Source organism: Pseudonaja textilis, chromosome 2 (genome assembly GCF_049901715.1).
Source record: "Pseudonaja textilis isolate UNSWEBS1 chromosome 2, rPseTex1.2, whole genome shotgun sequence".
NCBI lineage: Eukaryota > Metazoa > Chordata > Lepidosauria > Squamata > Elapidae > Pseudonaja > Pseudonaja textilis.
The window spans coordinates 167652778-167673949 of record NC_141991.1 but is presented as its reverse complement, the minus strand read 5'-3'; the positions used below and the strand labels follow the sequence as shown (position 1 = coordinate 167673949).

Genomic DNA, 21172 nt, shown 5'->3' with positions numbered 1-21172 from the left:
ATAAGGCTGTCTCCCACCTTCCTTCGCTTAATGGACAAGATATTAAGATTCAGTAAGTGCTGAAAGCTACAGTTGTGTGAAATAGTTAAGGATATATAGCTATAACGAAAATGCTCCGTGGTGCTGCCTTCCCTTGGTGCCCAAACCACATACTTATTTTGCTTAATGGTTAATCCAGGGCTGGCTGTGCCCCCCAAATTTCACAGTGGCTCCCTACTAGCTCACTGCTGCACTTGAATTGAATGGAGTTGAATTTATTTAAAACAAAGGTCTTCTCTTCTAAGAAAGTAAAAAAAAAAATGATGGATGCTGTAGTGCTCCAGTTGGAACCAGGAATTCCAGTGCTAAGTGACACAGTTGTAAAATATGTTGTAACACAATCACATTGCTTAGTAACAGCAATTCTGGCAGTCCCAGTTGCTGTTGCTCACAAGGATTGCACAAGTTTTTAAGGACCTCATATGACCACAACTTTGTCAGCCCTCTCATAGCATAAGAGTTGTGATGTGGCTCTCGCTTCCTGCACTCTGGAGGCAAGACCACTATCACAGGACTCTTAGGCAGAATGAGGTGCCCAGGTTGAGGGGTGGAGGGAAGTAGCAATAGAAACATTTCAAAGATCAGACGTGCTGGCCTGGTGTGTGTGTGTGTGTGTATACACAAGCCTGATGATGGCAGATGAGATTCTGCTGAAACGTCGCTACAACTTTAAAAGCACAACTATAATGACGTGGGAAAATACCCGAAGAAAGCTGAATACCATACATGTAAGTACTTGCGAAAACTTAAATAAATCTATCTATCTATCTATCTATCTATCTATCTATCTATCTATCTATCTATCTATCTATCTATTTGCTGCTCTCAGCAGTTGAGTTGGCTGAACATTGAAAAAGTTTAGACCGCAATCTGCAAGATGAACAGAGCCATTCCTGTTCAAAAACATATTTTGATTTGCCTTCGAAAGAGATGAGAGAAAAAGAGGGGTTAGGATCAGAATCTAAAAGTGCCTGGCTGCATCAGAGCTCTGATGTGGTAGAAAACTTTCCAAGGACCAGTTTCCACTGCCTGTAAGTTCAGCTGGGAAATGGAAGAAATGTATTTTATCTCAAGCAGTATAACTTTTGGTTTCGTCCAACTGTGGCATGACAAAGAGAGATGGGAATGTAGCAGTCTCGTGACCAATGACTCAATTCCCACAAACACACTGCTGAACAAACAATTTGGCGATTCTAGAAATGCACAGCAGATGTGCTGTGGATGCATATTGTGGACCGTATAGCAAGGCAGCAGCTGGCAACCCTTCCTTCCACTTGTTTCCCTTGTTGTTCTTCTGGCTGGTGGCCACATCTGACTCTGGTGAATTCATATCTGCTCTGCCACTAGGCAGTTTGATCCTCATGTAACACATTAAGAGAATGATGCAGATGCTTTTCAAGTGTTATACCTTGTTGAGTGTGGTGGGAAGGTAAGGATAAGCCTTCAGGCTTGTCTTCTCCATTCCAACTCTCCATGTTGAAGGAGCATCTAGAGTGGCACCTGCAAACATGGTTAAAATATAACCTCAGGTCTTCTTTAACAGGGGAAGGTAGGTGTGAATGAGTAAGCATAAGAAATTCTGAAAACCTACTAAGGAAAAGGAGAGCATCTCTTGAAGTTAAGGCTGCCCTAATCTGTTGCCCTTCAGTTGTATTTGGATTATAGTTACCAGTATTGCCAGCCAGCATGGCTAATGACCTCCCTGAAGTATCTGCAGTACATCAGTTTTGGAAATGCTGCTCTGAGTCATTTTTGTTTTTAATTAGCCCTTGAAGTTGACTGAAGAGTTTCATGTATATTAAGTCAATTGCCCTATAACCATTTTATAAGGTTTATGTTAATTTTTACTGTACATTTTGTACTATGTAATAAAATTATTGTTATAGACATCTTATCAGGTAGAGCACTATCAATGTCATCTCAACCTGCTGGGCCACAAGAAATTTTTGGTGGTCCACAGAGAAATCTCACCCCCAAAGCACCCCCCCGCCCAAAGCAATTAATCCAGGCTGTGTAGAAACACAAGGCTGTGCCCACCCGCGGGAACTCTCCCCACCCACTCACTCCTTACCAGGCAAATTTGCCTGCTAAATTGCTATTTTTCCGTTTTCTGACCATCAGCTGTTCTGCTGTGCTGGGAGATTTAGATTAGCTAGGAAGCAGGAAATGGTTGGATTTCTTGCTTTCTAGCTAGTCTTTAGATCTTCGGCTCTGCTTTTAAGAACAGCCGAACCTCCCTTAGAATTGAAGGTTCTATTATTCAGTGCAGACTCATGGCAAGCAAATTTTATGTGACAGACTGAGCTAGCCGATGGCAGATAGACAGATCACTGAATGATTCTGTGAGCAACTCAATCTGCCTGCCTGCTTTGCCTGATTTGGGGTAAAAGTTGCTTTTTTTATAAAAAATTCAATATTTACATACATGGTGTATTGTGAGTTAATTTTGTGAGTTTGCTTGCAAGCAAATTTTATGTGACAGACTGAGCTAGCCAATGAATGAATCTGTGATTCTGTAAGCAACTCAGTCTGCCTGCCTGCTTTGCCTGATTTTGGGTAAAAGTTGCTCTTTTTTAATAAAAAATTCAATATTTATATAAATATAATATTTACATACAAGCCATGCCCAACTAGTCACATGACCACCAAGCCACACCCATAAATTAGGCCATGCCCACAGAGCCTGTTTGTGGTCCCTGGGATTTAAAATTATGAGTTTGGTGGTCCCTGAGTTCCAAAACATTGGCGACCCCTGTGCTCACCCATTCTGTATCCAAATTTGCTTCATGGGTTAGGGTTCCCTAGTACATCTTAATGGAACGGATTCTTCCCTAATGCCATAATCCGTAATATGTACCACAATTTCGTTGATCATAGTAAATGAAAGCCAAACCATCATGACTTTGCCCAATCTATGAACCCAACAGTATGTCACCTAAGAGTTTGTGGATGTCCTTGAGGACAATTTGTACCCCTAGGCTTTACTCTAGTTTTTATTTGCTTTTCTACATTTGTAAAGACTGAAAATACCTGATTCACACACACCCCTTTCTCCCAAACTAAGTTTGTCTGTGATCATATAGCAAGAGATTTCCTTAGATCCTGGGTATATATCACTTTGCCTGCAATTCTGATGCATCAGTGTGGCACCCCGATCTAGACACAAAACTGCCTTGTATTCATGAATACAAGTCCCATCTAATTCAGTATGTCAGAGCTAACCAGCAGTAGCTTTCAGAGTTTTAGTTAAATTTCTTCCACAGCTGACTAGTTTGAGTCCTTTTTGTATGCTTTTGTCCCAAAAGCCACTATCATTCTTTGTTTCCTTTTGCCTTATTTGTATAGCATGTAGTTGTACAACTTTATTGCCCTATAAAAAGATGTTGCTGTTCTGTAGCAATGAATCCAAGTTTCCTTCAAAACCAGAGTCTAAAGGTTCACTCCTATTTCCTATAGTTTGCCTCTCTAATGACATGCCAATTTTGAACTTTGCACACATATTTGCTGGTAAACTTTGACACAATAAGGATCAGGGTGTTTGCACACATACTCATCTAAACTGGAGCTGTGATGTGACATTGTTGTGGAACCTATCACATGATGCATTCTGACTTCTTCAAACTTGATGTGTGAAGATTTGAAAGGAAAGCATTTCCTTCCAATGAACCTCCTACCAAATCTGGTGCTCTGTGCAAGAAATGGAGACAAACATGCAGCTATATAAATGTGGACCTTGCATTTATAGTCTTGCCTTTAAAAGTCCAGATGTATCAATTCAGTTCTAAGCTCACATTTCATTCTTTCTCCTTTTCAAAGGCTGCTTCTACCTTTCTGGGAAGAAAAAAAAAGAATAAACATCAAACAAAACTATTGACTAGTTCTGACAAAAGGAAAGAAAAACACTGAGGGTATTTATTTATTTGTATCCCACTTTTATTATTTTTGCGAATAACTCAAGGAGATGAACATATCCAACATAACTTCTCAGTTTCCCCACAATAACACAATCTTATGAGGTGGGTAAGGGTTGGGCTGGGAGTGAATGACTGGCCCAAAGTCACCCAGCCAGCTTTTCATGACTAATATGAAGCATTAAGGAGCCTCGGTACCACAGTGGTTAGAGTGCAGTACTGCAAGCTACTTCTGCTGCAGCCAACTGCTTACAATTTGGCAGATCAAATCTCACCAGGCTCAAGGTTGACTCAGCCTTCCATCCTTCCGAGATGGGTGAAAGAGGACCCAGATTGTTGGGGGCAATAGGCTGGCTTTGTAAATTGCTTTGAGAGGGCTGTCAAGCACTATAAAGCGTATGTAAATCTAAGTGCTATTGTTTTTATCAGATGGACAAATGTAAATCTTGTTTGTTAGCTTGAAACCTTTTGTAGGGGAAATAGGAGGCCTGGGTTCATCTTCTAGTGCTGTGCAAAAAGGCCAAAATCTTGGCTTTTTAAAAAAGTATTGGGGTAATTAAATATAATTTTTATTGAGAATTTTTACATCAGTACAAGGCAAATGTAAATAAAAACATGAAAAATAAAGGAAAAATGTGCACAAAGTAAAACAGGAAGTAAGAAGGGTAAAGGAACAAGAATTCGAAAATATAAGTGACTTATGACCTTCTTGTCAACGGTTATAAACAAGCTTATTTTCCCTTCTCCCTCTTGAGGTTACAGAAATCTCTTCAGGCCCTTTTTAATCCCTTCTCAATCATCAAATCAATAAATCATCACTTCTTTGTTTTTCCATTTTGAGCAAAAAGGTCTACGAAGATTTGCAGTCTTCTAGAAAAAGGGCTTATTACTTTGTCCAAACAAATCAGTTTTGTCATTTCTGCCAATCCTGACAAATTCACAACCCATTCCTCCATTGTGGGAGATTTAGTATTCTGCCATTGCTGGGCATACAGGTAATTTTCAACTTACAATCATTCATTTAATGACTGTTCAAAGTTACAATGGCACTGAAAAAATGTGATTTATGACTGTTTTTCACACTTACGACCTTTGTAGCATCCCCACGCTCATGGGATCAAACTTCAGGTGCTTGGCAACTGGTTCCTACTTATGACCATTGCTGTGTCCCAAGGTCATGTGATCACCTTTTGCAACCTGACAAGCAAAGCCCATGGGGAAGCCAGATTCACTTAACAACCGGCTTACTAATTTATCAACTGCAGTGATTCACTTAATGACTGTGGCAAGAAAGGTCGTAAAATGGGGCAAAACTCACCTAATAAATGTCTCACTCAACAACAGAAATTTGGGGCTCAATTGTGGTCATAATTCGAGAACTACCTAAAGTTCACTTTCAAATTCCATCTTATGTTGTTTGATTCCAGTTACATTTTTTTTTTTAACCTATCTTTCTCTGCATCTGAACATCACTGAAAACTAAATCTTTGGCAGTCTGCAGTGAAGTACTGAAGTAGGGCTGACTTGCGTTGATTAGCTGCTTCCTTTTTCTTTTTCTTTTTAAAGGCTTATGCAGAAGAGCAGTAAAGGGTCGGAGAATTGGCCAAATACAGGTTCAATCAATGGAAGTGTTATGTTGCTTTACTAAGGAGGTTGGTAGTGATGTTCAGGGAATCACCTTGGAATTTGATCGCCCCATCAAAGCTTTCCACTACCGTAATAATTTCTCACCCTAGAAACTCATGTGTCAAGCATTTTTGGTTTGTTAAATAAATACTTATTACAGAAAAAGTTGCAGCCATCCACATGCCTGTGGCTCTGATATTTGGTTACATAGTTATTACTTCTTTTTTCTGTTGACGTTGCCACATCTTAGGACTTTTTTTTAAATGTGTGATGATGTCAGCTAAGCAACACCATCGCCTAATCCATGTGCATTTGTTTATGGCTGAGAGGAGATTTCAACTTGATTGCTCAGGGTTTTTTTTTTTTTTTGAATGCATATATTCTATAAAACTAAATTTGCCTCCATTAAAGATTAAAAGATGTGGGTAGAACATGTGATAAATCCTAGGACCCAAAATAATATTATAATAGTATTTAAAAGCCCTCCTCGCTACCTTACTGTTATATTAAAGGAAGTATTTAAATATGCTGAGTTGGTGATTCTTTATAATTTCTGTGAGAAGTGCATATAAATACAAGAGGTTAATTAATCTCTGATGAACATGAATATGGAAAATTGCCAATTAAGCAACATATTATAACACATTAAGATTCCAGAAAAAAAGATGAGGTGCATGAAGTAGAAGATACGCGCACACACACACACACACACACACACACACACACACACACACACAGAGGCTGAAACTCCTCTCCTCTGCTTGTATTTTGCCTTTGGAACAGATTTTGTTTCAGGTGGGGAGGGAAAGTAGAACTTCTTAGCATCAGAGCGTGTTAATAATAATATACGGAAAACTAATGCTATGGTGGTCATTTCGAAAAATCCTTTCTTAGTGAGCACTTAGAAGCCAAGAGTCCAATCTTATTAAAACATACAGCTGATTGAAAGAATCTTTGAGTGAGACCACAATGAAATGAACTGCTTATAAGATCTCTGATACAGCCCATGCTACTACATGAATACCACATATGCCGTTACTGTGCAACAGGAAGATGGATGTGCTAAGGCTAGCTAAAGAATAGAATACAGAATGAAACAGTTGGAAGGGACCTTGGAGGTCTTTTAGTCCAACCGCCTGCTCAAGCATGGAGCTGCACATGTCACCTGAAATCCAAATCACAGGAAAAAGCAGCCATCAATTGCTATTTAGAATGGGTCAGTGGTGGGATTCATTTTTTTTTTTTGCTACTGATTCTGTGGGAGTGGCTTGGTGGGCGTGGCAAGGGAAGGATACTGTAAAATCTCCAGTCAGAGGCAGGATTTGCCGGTTCTCCAAACTACTCAAAATTTCTGCTACCGGTTCTCCAGAACTGGTTAGAACCTGCTAAATACCACCTCTGGAATGGGTGGTGGGGCAATGTTTGTAAGGTCAGATCCTCAGCCCATTAATTTTGTCCCCTAATCCAGTGGTCCCCAACCTTTTTTGTGCCGCGGCCCACTACCGGCATCACAAAATCATCCGTGGCCCAGTACCGGTATCAGCATGCATGGCAAGACGAGACGAGTGACTGGCCAGCCAGCCATCCCCCGCTTCTCCCCGCCACCTTCAACTCCTCCTTTGTACCTGTGTTGATGGGCTTCGCGATGGCTTCAGGACGGTCGCTCAGCTCGCCTTGCCATGCGTGCTGAAAGAATCCTCGCGCCTTAGTTTTGTTCGAAGCCACCACCACCCTCGATGAAACTAAGGCGCGAGGATTCTTTCAGCACTCAAACGCCGCTTTCTACCTGGAAAAGCTCACCGGAAGCACTTTTTCATCAAAACAAGATGGCGGTGCCCAGCAAACCGGCGGCCCGGTAGAAATTGTTCCATGGACCGGTACCTGTCTGGGGACCGGTGGTTGGGGGCCCCTGCCCTAATCTTTTTCTCCAAAAAGACTTTCAACCTAACAACCATGAGAGGGCAGCAAACAGATAATCTCTCTCCTCTTAAAGTTGCCAAGGTTGAGAAATAAGAGTTTGACTCTCTTGGCTGCCATCTGGTGGCCCTTTGGATTTGGACAGCCCACTAGCTAAGAGTCGCAATATGAAAAATCACGTCTATTGATTCTGGTATTAGATTGGAACATTCATGGAAAAAGCAGGGCAAAGATAGCAGTATTTTGAAGCCACATCTACACAGGTTTGCCTTCTAGGATGGAGGGAACTTTCTTCAAAGAAGAGACGTTGGGAGCCATCATGTCTTCCTTTTCTGATGTTCTCCCTCTGGGAAGCCCTGCCTTTTTGTTGCCCAGAAAACATCAGCTAGTTGAGTCAGACACAAGCAAGTCAGTTTCAAGGTTTCACATCCTCTAAGTTCAGTCTGAAGAGGACACAATGGCTCTGCTGAGCGTGTCAGCCGACAGCCTGAGTTCAAGACCCAAATGCCGCACGACAGGGTGAGCTCCTGTTATTTGCCACAGCTTGCTGCCCACAGTTCAAAAGCATGCAAATGCGAGTAGATAAATAGGTACCACTTCAGTGGGAAGGTAACAGCGTTCTGTGTGCCTCGGCAATAGTCATTGCTGGCCACGTGACCACAGAAATGTCTTCGGACAATGCTGGCTCCCTCAGCTAATAAATGAAGATGAGCACCCACCAACCCCGGAATCAGGACAGGGAAAACCTTTAGCTTTAAGCCCAGTCCATTACCCAATCTTGTAAAAAGGAACAAAAGAGGAAAGGGAAGCAGCTGTGGAAGTGAAGCTGGGGATCTGGTTTCCTCAGAGCCAGAGCAACACTGCAGAATAGACACTGAGCTCAGGAACCAAACAAAAGGTTCAGACCTGGCAGACAACAGTAAGTCACATAGTTCCCCACACACAACTGCGCCAAACCTAACCCTTTTTTCTCCATCCCTCACATGTTGTCAGATTGCAGATGTTCCATTTTTTTTTTTCAGGGAAAACACTATTTTCATACTGGAACATGTTGGGATGCTTCAGTCTGCCTCAGCAGGGAGCTACTTACGAGATGTCCTCAGCAAACAGTAAGTGGGATGTTTCTTTGCTGTTGAGTTAAAGTGCTAACCACCCACTTTGAGTCTGCCGAAACAAAATCTGTCCCCATGGCTGATTCCTCTTTTGCCTCTGTCCTCAATTGCACCCAATCCCCTGATTGCCCTAGAAAGTTAACCATTTTAGGCATCGTGGATTGCGCTTAGACTGTTTGAGAATGAGAGAGAAAATAGCACGGAGGGCTTCACAGGCTGCAGATGAGATGAACGCAACAATGCGGGGAAAGCAGAAGAAAATAGATGCTGTCGGGACATCAGGGATAGACTTCAAAAATTTTAGCAAAGGGTTCTCTATCCAGCTGCTAGGTGGGCGTGGCCATGGTGGGTGTGGCCTAGTTGGCCTCCTGCACCATGGCAGGGTGGGGCATTTTTTCCCTCCCCAAGCTCCGGAGGCTTTCCTTGAGCCCATTTCTGGCCTTCCCGAATGTCCAGGAGGCCTGTTTTTCACCCTCCTTGAGCCTTTGCATGCACCCTGCACTTACCTGCATCCAAAACGGGCCTTGTGGGGACTCCTGGGAGAGGCAGAGTGAGGTGGGTGTGGCCAGACAGGAGTGGGATTTGTGGGTTTTCTGAACTGCGCAGAATCTTAGCTGTGGGCTCTGCTGAACCCCTGTGAACCCCCAGCAGCCCACCTCTGCAGGGCATATATCATGTGCTGTTGTTAGATGCAAGGAGAGACATGCCTTACCATTACTGATCATCATCTCCTAAGGATACTGAAGACATTGATGGGCTTTCATCTTTAAATCTCAATGATTTCAAGGATCTAAGAGACGTACGCCTACTCTCAGCTACTTCTCTTCTGAGACCTACAAAATAGTTCATAGCAGATATCAAGGTTATAGCTAATCTAACTATCCCAGACAGATGTGGTTGGATTATTTGTTTCCCCAGAAACATCAGAGCTGCCACTGAAAAGGAATGTTACTTGGCCACATCAGCAGAGGGATGGTATCAAGGTCATGTGAAGGGTTAGTATTGCTTTATACTACACTGGTAAGACCCCACTTAGAATAATGCATCCAGTTCTGGTCACCATGATACAAAAAACTATGTTGACCCTAGAAAGAGTACAGAGAAGAGCAACAAAGATGACTAGGGGACTGGAGGCTAAGCGGTATGTTGAACTGTTGCGGGAATCAGGTATATATAGTATAACAAAGATAATGTTGATATGATAGCAGTCTTCCAGTACTTGAGGGGCTGTCACAGAAGGGGCCAACCTATTCTCCAGAACACAAGGGCTGGATAAGAAGCAACCAATGGAAGCTTATCAAAAAGAGAGCCAACCTAGAATGATTTTCTTGGTTTGTGGCTCTCTTCCATCTCCGTGGATAAGATGAGTGGAGTGTAGATGAAGATGAATGAATATCTAGAACAGAGGACTCCAATGCTGGCTGAAGAATTCTGGAAGTTGAAGTCCACAAGTCTTAAAGTTGCCAAATTTGGGGACCCCTGATCTAGGAGATGCTATAATTTGGGATTTGCAAAAGTCACATTCCAAAGATGCTTGCAAGTGGTTCTGTACCAGCTTAGAAAGATGTCCCAAGTGAAATTCTCCAGAGCTCTGTCCTCAGCCCAGGATATTCATAATTTTAAAAATTAACCTCAGTGTGAAAAAAAAGGGAACAAATTTGCAGATATCATTACAATCATTACAATGATTGTACATTACAATCAGATATCATTACAATCTCTTAGCCACCATCCTGTTTCTGGCAAGATACATTCTAAAACAATGTCCTTTATGCATATCTATTAGAATAAAAATAGCAACTCAGATTACAAACCACCAATTCTTTTTTTTAAAAGAAAAAATTAGAAAAATTAAGAATTCTTGAATTTGCTCCTATTTGTTTTCTCCTGGGGGAGATATCACCTATTCATGGCTATTCCCAAATCAGATTTCTGAATAGATAGACAAGGGCTGGAATAACTTCCCAGTTAGCTGAATGGCAGTACTTACAAAACTTCAACAGATCTTGAAAAAATTAAGCTGTCTAGGTGATTGGAGTCTAGACAGGATAGTTTTTAAAAACTCCAAAAAGGTAGCAGTGAAAAACTACTTCCATATTGCTGTCCCCAAAATCTTGATAAATATCAAATGTTTCCATAATATCACTAAAAGCTGAGCTCAGCACAAAACAGCTTTACTTCCTAAGGTCATCTCTACCAGAGTAGTTTTTGTTGTTAAGTGAAAAGGTCTTCAAATAACTTTCTTCGCCAGATAATAAACAAGTCAGTCATTACTAGCAAAATCCATTCATTGCCTAAAAGCACTAAAATCTAGGATGGAACTTTTCTTTTTTTCTAAAGGGGAAGAATAATGACTATATGTTTTGTCCTATATCTCAGTTTCTAAAAGAACTAACTTTTCCCTTCCCTTCCCTTCCCTTCCCTTCCCTTCCCTTCCCTTCCCTTCCCTTCCCTCTCCTCCCTCCCTTTCCCCCTTCCGCTTTTTTCTTCCTTTGACAATTGTTCCTTGTACCATTTGTGGACATATGAGTATAAGAATTCAAATTGTCATACTTCTTGACATTGTAATGACAAGATACACTTAAATATAGCATGAAAAGCTCTCAGTTCATTTTTTTTCTCAGTTACTGGATGGCAAAGGTACTTACTAACCCTCTACCCCTTAATCAAATAGAATAGAATAGAATAGAATAGAATAGAATAGAATACTTTATTGGCCAAGTGTGATTGGACACACAAGGAATTTGTCTTTATGTATACTCTCAGTATACATAAAGAAAAGGTACATTCATTAAGAATCAAGAATCATAATATACAACACTTAATGATAGTCATAGGGTACAATCAACAATCAAATCATACTAGGAAATAGTCAATATAAATCGTGAGGATACAAGCAACAAAGTTACAGTCCTACAATCACAAGTGGGAGGGGATGGGTGATAAGGAGTGTTGAGAAGGTTAACAGTAATAGTAGTGTACACTTTGTAAATAGTTAAACAGTGTTGAGGGAATTATTTGTTTAGCAGAGTGATGGCTTTCGGGGAAAAACTGTCCTTGTGTCTAGATGTTCTGGTGTGCAGTGCTCTATAGCGTCGTTTTGAGGGAAGGAGTTGAAACAGTTTATGTCTGGGATGTGAGGGGTCTGTAAATATTTTCACAGCCCTCTTTTTGACTAGTGCAGTATACAGGCCCTCCAGGGAAGGCAGGTGGGTAGCAATTGTTTTTTCTGCAGTCCTAATTCCTCTGAGGTCTGTGTCTGTCCTGTTGGGTTGCAGAACCAAACCAGACAGTTATAGAGGTGCAGATGATAGACTCAATAATTCCTCTGTAGAACTGGATCAGCAATTTGAGCTTTCTGAGTTGGTGCAGAAAGAACATTCTTTGCTGTGCTTTTTTGATGATGTTTTTGATATTAGGTGTCCATTTTAGGTCATGTGATATAGTAGAACCTAGAAATTTGAAGATCTCTACTGTTGATACTGTGTTGTCTAGTATTGTAAGAGGTGGTAGCATGGGAGGGTTTCTTCTAAAGTCTACCACCATTTCTATGGTTTTGAGTGTGTTCAGTTCCAGATTGTTCCGGCTACACCACGAGGCAAGTTGTATAACCTGGCTGTATGCAGATTCATCATTGTCTCAAATGAGACCAATAACTGTTGTGTCATCAGCAGACTTCAGTATTTTAACAGATGGATCATTTGAGATGCAGTCATTGGTATATAGGGAGAAGTGGAGATAGCACACAGCCTTGGGGGCCCCCTGTGCTGAGTGTACAGGTATCAGATGTGATTCCGCCTAGCTTCACCTGCTGCTTCCTGTCTGTTAGGAATACTAATATGGCAAAGGATGATTGCATTCTACGGACAGAATGACTCATACTTGATAAATACTTGGAACACATTCAATTACCGGCTTCCAGATAAGTCAGCTTTTACTTCCTTTAAAGTTGACAAGCACACAGTTATGGCAATGCTTCTGGCCCTGCCTTTGCACCCAAATAGCTTTTGATCAGCAACTTATCATATTCTCTGGGCATATTCTAATGGCAGCTGAATTTGCCTTGCCCAGATCTGCACTTTTGAAAATCAAATCATGTCTAAAATAAATCATACTGATGTCATGCCCTTGTTGGAGTCAAGAGGGATCTTAGAAGCTGTGCACTCTCCACGCCTTCACAGATGTGGCTCCATTCCACTGTTAGGCAGACCGAGGCAACTGGTGACTGAAGGAGAAAGACAAGGAATAGGGGAAAGGTATTAGAAGACATAGTTTAGTATCCTTTATGCAACCTAGCACTGATGATGTTACCCAGTTGGGTAATGAAACATCTGCAAGAAAACAACCAAGCTCTAAGCACCCCACAAGATGCAGTTTTCTCTGCCAGAAAGCTCTGCTTCCAAGTTAGCCTGTTTGCTGAAATCTGGAGGATGCACACATTGCTAGAAAGGAAGTCATAATGTCCATGTGGACAACAAATTCACATGGGCTCAAATGTAGGGTGTGATCTTGGTAAATCCCCATATTGTACCTCCTCAAACTGAATACTTCACTGAGCAGAAGATCCTGTCCCTATTCCTCATAGGATGATGACTTCTTTGGGATTTAAATAAATAAATAAAAACATACACGTAACTGCATAGGCACAGTTCCTGAAGATGGTTTAAATGCTCCAGTGGCTTACTGTATATTGCTGTCAGGATCTTGACTGGGATAGGATAGGCTTAGGATAGGATAGGCTTTGGCTTCCACAGAAGGAGCTGGTTTAAGAGGGTGGTGACAAAAATATCCCTATAGTATTTTTTTTATTACAGTCACAGACCAGCATTACAAATAAGAAGCATTAAAGAAGCACCCGAAGGCCAGACAAGGAATAATGGATGGAAACTGATCTAAGAGAGATTCCGCCTGGAAATAAGGAGAAATTTTCTGGCAGTGAGAGCAATCAACGCATGGGGCAGCTTGCCTTCAGAAGTTATGGGAGCTTCATCACTAGAAGTTTTCAAGCAGCGACTGGACTGCCATCTGTCAAAAATGGTGTAGGGTCTGCTTGGGCAGGGGGTTGGACTAGATGACCTACAAGGTCCCTTCCAACTCTCTTAATCTGAATATTGAAATATCAATAGTAACAATAATAATAATGATTTCAATTGCAAAAGGCAGCTTTACTCAGAACAACTTATATCCGGTGACAATACCTCTTAACACCATAAACATCTGCATCTGCCTAACTCAGGTCCTTTGGAAGGACTCGATAGGTGGACAAAAATGCCAAATGCAATCTGAACATCTGGCTGACTGCGCGACAGATCAAAAATAATATATTACAATTAATTTGTTGTCAATGGGCAGTCAAAGTCTGACTAATTTTGCAGATAGTAAAACAAAATTTAGCTACCTTCAAGAGATTGTATTGTGCTGATCTGATATCAGCAATTGCATATTAAAAAGATGGGTATTTTATCAGGTGAGGTGTTATGAGTGGGTCCTTGAGACCGTATAGAATAGGGCTCTCCAAATTTGGAAACTTTAAGACTTGTGGACTTCAACTCCCAGAATCCCTCAGCTAGCTATGGGAATTGAAGTCCACAAGTCTTAAAGTTGCCAAGTTTGGAGACCTCTGTTATAGAAGGTACAGTATAGTAGAGTATCATGTACTGTAGTTTTAATAGCCCCACAAGGGCACAGGCTCAGCTGGGATGGATTTTTTTTTTTACATAGGCCTTCCAAAAGTGCTTTATCCCTTTGTAGACCTCACTTCAGAGTAGCTGAAAAAAATGCCTTCTCCCATGAGAACCTCCTTAAGTAGGAGGGTCTGTAGGTAAATTTTATTCTGGTTCCTTCAACCTGGAATGTAGAACTTTCTGATACCTGAAGTAGAAGCTTTTCATAGGTGGGGCATACCCATCCAATCCTTTTTTTTAATGAAAGATAAACAGAAGTATCTTTGCAAGGTATTGTTCCTTTGTATTTATATGTACATATGTGTGTGATTGGCTTAAGCAAGTATGGTACATCCTCTTTTTCTAAATACACACTTCATGCACACTTAACCTTTGTATCTTATTTTGACTGGTGAAGTTACTTGGATGAGTATCAAAACATCTCAGATTAACAAACTTTGGTCGAGCTGCCAGGATTTAACCTTTGTTTAGATACCTTTGGCCTGGGTGATTGAGTTTTCAATGACATATTTAACTTTTGTGGACTTAATCTACTAACAAATCAGCTGGGAATCAACCCTGAAGATCTTTTTAACACATTCCATTTTATTTATCTTATTAAACTTGAAGGCCCCTTGTTGAACTAGAAACCAAAGCTTTATTTAATTTGCTTGGAGTTGTCTCTTTTCTCTTTTTAATTTTTTTTAAATTAAATATTGTTTTTGTTAATTGTATATGTTAAGAAGGTTAAATAAATGAAAAAAAGAAACGAGAGGCTGGTTGATTCCAAATGACTCCAGGCAGCTTATACTTGAAAGGAGTCAAGAATAAATCATAATTAAAAAAAAAATCACCTCTGGAGGAAACAAACACAACATGCCAGAGAAAACCAACAGGGACTGGAGGAAAAAAAAGAAAGAAAGCATCCTACTGCCAGGCCTGGGAGAACAGCCAGGTTTTCAAAGCCTTTCAGAATATTGTCAAGGTGGGACCCACAGCAGATGGCTCAAGAATTGCCATTTCAGAAGGCTGCAGCCGCAACAGAGAAAGCAAATGTCCTGAGATCCAGAAAAGGGTCTCTTTCTTTGCATGGACCTGGTTTGCACCCACTGTCCCCAAACCTACTTGGAAGACATAAACTATTGGAGACAGGTAGTCCTTTAAATAATCAGGTTCTAGATATAGATCAATCATGGTTTTCCATCCACGTTTTCAGGGATGGGCTGCTGGGGGTTCGCAGGGGTTCGGGAGAGCCCCTAGCTAAGAGCCTGTGCAGTTTGGACAACCCCCAAATCCCACTCCTGGCTTCCCCTCCCCTCCCCTCCCAGGATTCCCCACACAGCCTGTTTTGAATGCAGGTAAGTGCAGGGCACACACAGAGGCTCAGGGGAGGGCAAAAAACAGGCCTCATGGAAGTTCGGGAAGGCCGGAAATGGGCCTGTTTCTGGCTTCTAGAGAGCCTGTGGAGCCCACGGAGGGCAAAAATACTCCACGCCCACCCAGCAACCGGGCAGAGAACCTTTTGTTAAAAATGTTGAAGCCCACCCCTGCACGTTATGTAGATATTATATATCCATCAAGAAACTAGGATTGATTTAGGCTTCCTGTTAATGGTTTATTTATTTAGCCTATGGCACCTGTTAATGGTAAAAAGACATGTACCTGCCATTCTTACTACAACATATCGTATTGCTTTAGATTTAGAAGATGACAAGCTGGTTTGATATTATAATTATAAGAGAAAGATTTGCTACCATAAACCCAAGCTATTTACTTGCATTCTTCTGGAAATCTGAATATAATAAGGGCAAAGTCTGTTTTGCACCAAGCTTGACTCCTGGAGATCTATCCGTATAATTTTATTTGGATGACATTTGGATGGATTGCCATTTCCTTTCCCTGGGATTCTTTTTTCTTTTAAATTTCACCTTCCCAGTTTAGCCTCCAGTACTCGTCTTCCAAAGTAAGGTAGTCTCTCTCCGTGTATTAAGTAGGCCTGATCTTGCCTCGCTTTCTAGTTCAGCTAAATGCATTGCTGCCATCTGCTGAGGGGAACAGAAAAGAGAAGCAGCACTAAAGCCTACTGCAAGTAGTCCTCAATCAACGACAATGGAGTCCCAAAATTCTGTTGCTAAACAAGACAGTAGTTAAATGAGTTTTGCCCTCTTTTATGGCATTACTTGCCACATTTTAAGTGAATCACTGCAGCTGTTAAGTTAGTAACACGATTGTTTGGTGAATCTGGCTTCCCTATTGACTTTGCTTTTTAGGAGATGGCCAAAGGTAATCGCACTGCAACTGTCATAAATACATGCCAGTTGCCAAGCATCTGAATTTTGATCACAGGATACCACAGTCATAAGTGTAAAAAGTGGTCACTTTTTTCAGTGCTTTTGTAACCATATTTAGGTTACTTCAAAAGACAATGTGATTTCTACCAAGTTCCTGACGGGATGAACCCAAGGTATTCCTGGATTCAGTTTTGTTGTGTCACTAAAGGAATGGTTGTAAGTTGAGGACTACCTGTATTGTTTTGTCCACACTCTGCCCATCTGTGTTGGGAAGAGCTGTTATTTCAGGCTGATCAGTTCAAACTTTCCCTGTAGTTTCATCAAACAAACATTGTTGCTGGCAGCCTAGATTAGCACAACTGTGCAGTTTTCTTTGATGATACAAAAATGTTTACCATGCCTTCTTTTGGACTGGGTTTCAGCCTTCCAGTAAAACTACTGCTTTGGACGACCCAAATAATCCAAGGAAAATCCTGCTTAGTTTCTTAGACCAGCTAAAATCATCTAAATGTTGCCAAACAAGATCCTGTTGCTAACCAAATGCACAGCGAATCTTTTAGCATCAATGTTTTTGGCTGTTAAGGGTTAAACTGTCTGGTCTGTTTTATTCCTATAGCCAACACATTTTTGATATATTCAACTAGGAGGCTCATATTGTGTTGGAAGACTGTGGTAGTGTGATTTGTTAAAGCTAATCTGCATTGCAGCACAGATGAAGTTAACATTTCAAAGAGAAATGACCTTGTTAGTCTGCTGTAGCCAAAACAACGCTTTTCTGATAACTATAAACTAATAAATAATAGCACATTTTTGTGACTTACGCTTTACTTTGTGGGTCTGATGAAGCAAATTCCAAAGTACAAAGAATGCCTTATTTGTCTCTCTAAAATTCTTTTTTAATTTCTATGAACTACATGCACATAGGCAATCTTCATTTACTGGATGCTGGATGCTGGATGCTGATATGATAGTTAGCTTGAAAGACATATATCATTCAAAGTTTGATTTAAAAAAATAATAATTCTACAGTAATTTCAGATAACTTTTCTTTTAGAACAATGACGATTTACTGGAAGATCTTACATAGTCACTCTATTCAAACAACACAAATCTGTGCAGCTTACAAACACCCCCCCCCAAAAAAAAATCAGGATAAAAATGATAATTAACAATAAAGGGTAATATGTGACTTAGCGCACGTTCATATCCTCCCCGATGGGAATTTATACTCATCGGAATCCAGAGGTGGTATTCATCAGGTTCTGATCAGTTCCGGAGAACCAGTAGTGGAAAGTTTGAGCAGTTTGGAGAACTGGCAAATACCACCTCTGACTGGCCCCGCCCCCATCTATTCTCTGCCTGCCAAGTCCCAGCTGATTGGCTGGGTTTTCTTTTGTTGCCCTGAACAGGAGAAAGGAGTTGGAAAGCAGGTTAGTGGGGTGGGATGGGGGAAACGGGGATTTTGCAGTAATCTTCTCCCAGGAGTGGGGAGGGAATGGAGATTTTACAGTATCCTTCCCCTGGCATGCCCACCAAGGCACACCCACAGAACCGGTAGTAAAAAAATTTGAATCCCACCACTGTCGGAATCCCAAAGTTTGGGGAAAAACCAGATTTTAAAGCAGTTTCTAAAGGTCAGTGGAGGTGGATTGTTAAGTTTGGGTAATGAGAGGCTGAACCAGAGCATGAGTGCAACAAATACTTTATTATAACAATAAAGGGCTGACCGTGCTTGCCAAGCCTGGAACTGGCTCGCAGCGATCAGCAACTGGTTGGACCCCGCAGCCTGCTTTTATAGCTGGCTGCTGGGGAGAACCAACCAATGAGCGAGGGGGAAAAACGCCCCTGCAATGTGAACGGACCTGAGTGGGAACTCCTAGAGTTCCAAGGACATAACACCCCTTCCCCCCAGATGCGAACACGCATAGTCTTTGAGGTAGGCAGGAGGTTTATGCTGGTGCCCAGAATGGCGCAGCTCTGGTGGGTTGTCTGTCAGTTCAGAGTCTGTAGGGGAAGGCAGGATCGGTAGGGAGTCACTAACGCGCCCCTCGGTTCGGGTTGGCTCGGGACTCGTAGGGCTGGTCACTGGGGACGTGCTCCTGTTGACTGGTTCGGACTGGTCAGCCATCTGGACGTCGCTGTCTGTGTTCGGATTCCCTGGATCGGCCGCTGGTGTAAGCAGGTCACCGGAACTGGTGCTGATGTGGGGTTGATGCTGTGGCCTCGCCCGGTTTGTACTTCAGAGTCACTGCTGACGAGGGTGCTGTGACGCCTTCGCAGCTGGTCCAGGTGCCTTCTCCATACTCGGCCGTCCTCCAGTCTGACCCGATATGACCTGGGTCCGTGATGGCCACGATCTCGCCGGGATCCACAGAGGGTCTCCAGCGAAGTTCCTCGCGAATACGGGTTCCTGTAAGATAAAATGCCTAACCCCCGATGTGGAAGCGAGGGGAGAGTCAGGGCAGTAATGTGGGTGAAGTCTGTCCAATACAGTCCTCAGGCGTCTGCCCATTAGGAGCTTAGCTGGGGACTTGTTAGTGACTGAGCACGGAGTTGAGTGCTGGCTCATCAGGAAACGCGAGAGTTTGTGGTGCCAGTCATCCTTGCTGAACCTAGCTAGGGCTTCTTTAGTGGTCCTAACGGCTCTTTCAGCCAATCCATTACTGGCAGGATGAAATGGGGCCGTGAAGATGTGGCGGATGCCCAGGTTGGCAGCGAAACGGCTGAACTCGGCTGATGCGAACTGTGGGCCATTGTCGGAAACAATGGAGTCAGGCAGCCCGTGTGTTACAAACAGGCGAGTTAATACCTTGGTAATCGCTAGCGTGGTGGTCGTGGATAGTTGTGCCACGTCAATCCATTTAGAGTAGGAGTCCACAACCACTAGGAACATTTTTCCGTGCAATGGGCCGGCTAGGTCGATGTGAATTCTGGACCACAGAGCGCTGGCGCTTTCCCACTTAGTAGGGGTGGCAATAGGAGGAGCTGGACGGGATTCCTGGCAGGGATTACAGGAGCTTACCCATCTGATGATGTCCTCGTCGAGGCCCGGCCACCATACGTAGCTGCGTGCTAATGCCTTCATTCTGACGATGCCAGGGTGCCCCTCGTGCAACGCCTCCAGAACTCGGGTGCGCAGTGAGGTCGGGATGACCACTCGAAGTGCCCCACAGCAGACAGCCCTGCAAACTGGATAATTCCTGCAGGCGGGTCTTGAAAGGTGTAAATTTGTTTTCAACATCACCGCCCGGCCACCCCTCCTCACCCAGTCCAGTACCTGGGCGATTGTTTTGTCTGCCTTGGTTTTGGCAGCAATGTCAAGGGCAGTGATGGGGAGGTCCAATTGGGTGACCTCAAAGATAGCGTGGACCGGAGCAGGGTCTTCAGCTGGAGCCGGCAAGGGGCAGCGGCTGAGAGCGTCTGCGTGGGACAATGTTTTACCTGGGCGGTGTATGAGTCTATACGAGTATGCCGCTAGGAAAAGGGTCCATCTCGTCATTCTAGGAGAGAAGACTTGAGGGGTCTGTTTGTCCCCAGCTAGTAGACCCAGGAGAGGCTTATGATCCGTGACCAGCTCGAAAAAGTGGCCAAAGAGAAATTTGTGAAATTTCTTCACTGCTGCAACAGCTGCTAGAGCTTCCTTATCGATCTGGCTATAATTGCGCTCTGTTGCAGAGAGCGTCCTGGAGAAAAAGGCGATGGGAGCCTCGGAGCCATTGGGGAGCCTGTGGTTTAATACTGCCCCAATTCCAAAAGGGGATGCGTCTGCTGCTAGCACTAATGGAAGGTTGGGGTCGAACTGAATAAGGACCGCCTCTGACGTGAGTAGTGATTTGTGGCCGTGCGGAGTCTTCTTTGTGACCCCAGTGCCAAGGCGATTTTTATCCAACAGTCTGTGCAGGGGTTCTGCCACTGATGCTTTATGGGGCAGGAAGGACGCGTAAAGTTCAATAGCCCCAAGAAGGCCTGCAGTTCAGTTTTGGAGGTTGGAGTGGGTGCCTCGTGAATTGCCTTAACCTTGGACTCCAGGGGGTGAATGCCTGAGGCGTCAATTTTATAACCCAGAAAGTCCACCTGTCTAGTGGCAATGGCACATTTTTCTTTTTTTAATTTGAGGCCATGCTGTCTGAACCTCTCTAACACTGCTCGAACTCTCTGGAAGAGTTGGGGTCTGTCCCTGGCCGAGACTAAGATGTCGTCGAAGTAGGGTACTACACCAGGAGGCCCTGCAAAATCCGCTCCATGAGGGATTGAAAAATGCCTGGGGCAACACTTACTAGCCAAATTGGAGACGCTTGCACCGGAAAGCACCCCTGTGGGTGACAATGGTCTGGAGTTCCGCTGTTTGGCTGTCAACAGGGAACTGTTGATACGCTTGAGACATGTCCAATTTGGCAAAAATGCTGCCAGGTTCAAAAGTGTGTAATAAATGCTGAATGACGGGCACTGGGTAGCGCTAACTTGTAAAAACTTATTAATTGTGGTCTTGTAGTCCGAGCAAATTCTCAGGCTACCGTCTTTTTTTGAGGGTGTGACAATGGGCGTCTCCCATTTGGTGAAATCTGTTGGCTCAATGACCCCTTGTTTTAATAATTTATCCAATTCTGCATCTA

At 42.8% G+C, this 21172-nt stretch overlaps 1 long non-coding RNA gene across 1 annotated transcript in view; it reads left to right on the top strand.

Annotated features, from left to right (window-relative positions):
- The first annotated feature begins 589 nt into the window (after positions 1–589).
- LOC148127230 (uncharacterized) overlaps positions 590–21172 on the top strand; it is a 25343-nt gene continuing 4760 nt past the window's right edge. The window contains exons 1-2 of the long non-coding RNA XR_015741473.1: positions 590–767; positions 8516–8602. This is a non-coding gene — a long non-coding RNA (uncharacterized LOC148127230). The remainder of the gene's footprint in view (positions 768–8515; positions 8603–21172) is intronic.